This window comes from Helianthus annuus, chromosome 16 (assembly GCF_002127325.2).
Source record: "Helianthus annuus cultivar XRQ/B chromosome 16, HanXRQr2.0-SUNRISE, whole genome shotgun sequence".
Classification (NCBI taxonomy): domain Eukaryota; kingdom Viridiplantae; phylum Streptophyta; class Magnoliopsida; order Asterales; family Asteraceae; genus Helianthus; species Helianthus annuus.
Genome location: NC_035448.2, coordinates 173971442 through 173972942, shown reverse-complemented (window position 1 = coordinate 173972942; position 1501 = coordinate 173971442).

Sequence of the window (1501 nt, the reverse complement as noted above, 5' to 3'; positions counted from 1 at the left end):
CTTCTACACGAGACAAACAAGGTGTGTGAGTTTGGCGTTTACGGAAGATTATGGATTCGGAGTTTAAAATGTATAGAAAATAACATAAGTAAAAATAATCATCTTTTAACCTTATAACCTCCATATGACACTAGGTAACCAATATGGTTATTTAATGTTTTTCATGGGTAGTAAACCCATTAGAATCATATTAAGGTTTAGGTCTTGGACGATGTTCTACTACTTTAACATGTAAACATAAGTTTAACATCAAAGGTTCGAATAAATACGAGTTTATATTTAGGATATATATATATTACATATTATTTAGTCCAATATTTCAAGTAGGAGGTAGGAGATAAGGTCTCCATTTAGGCACCTCTAGTTACAAGGAAGTCATGGATGAGGTAGGAAGACAAAGCTTCCATTTAGGTACCTCTTTGATGTTCACCACTACACTTGATGTAAGAACAACCAAGGAGGGTCATGAACTATGGTCAATACAAGTATGTAAAGTAAGCTAACTAATAGAAATCATCAAATCATGTGAGGATTTTATGTTTGGAACAACCCAAGTTGTTCCATAATCACTCATACATCAAAACTAAGTTTGACATGACTTGTGGGTCAAAACCCTAAACAAAACACCAAGTTTATGAGGTTTAATCCTCTGATTCTTAAGTGTCTCAACCTTGTTTTTAAGCCTAACCAACCACGAGAAGTGTTGTAAGCATTAGGACATAGGAATGAGATGAGTAAACTCAAGTTTGATAAGAAATAACAAGTTTTTGATGATTACAAAAACAAACAGAAAGTTTTGGTCCATTTTAAGGCAAATCCAAGCATGATTCTTCCAAGGAAAAACCAAGGATTCAAACCTAAGGACATAATGAAGCATTAGGAAGAAGAACCAAGTGATTTGGTTAAGAAATGAGTGAGTTACACTCACTTTAGTGAAGATACAAGAACCTGTCCAAACTCAGATTTTCTGCAGATTTGAGAGTGTTTTAGTGAAGATTAGAGAGTTGTGAAAGTGTCAAATGGGTTGGAGAAGGTGGGTATTTATAATTAGGGAGTTAGAAGGTGATTGGAGGTGATTAGAGGTGGATTAAAGGTGATTGGGTGAGGTTGGAGAGTTGGATTTCGTGCAAAATTTGAAAGAAAACACAAGTCTGCCGAAATAAGGCACTCGCGTAGCGCGAGCACTAAGGCTATACCAGTCGCGCTACGCTAGTGGGTTCAATTAAATTTGAAAAATGACAATTTGGCCCCTGAAGTTCATAGTTTAGGGTTTTTAAGAGTTTTAGGGGATGTTCTTGTCATATAAGCATTGTTTAAGGGCAAGACAAGTATGATTATCATAAACCAAGTATAATGGAGTGCATAAATGTCGAAATTAAGTATCGTTCTCGTTCAACACACGTTCAATGCATAAGTTTAGTTTAATTACAAGTTTCGCACATAGTTTCCAAGGATAACAATTAGACATCGATTGATTCACGAAGTCGAACATACGAGCATA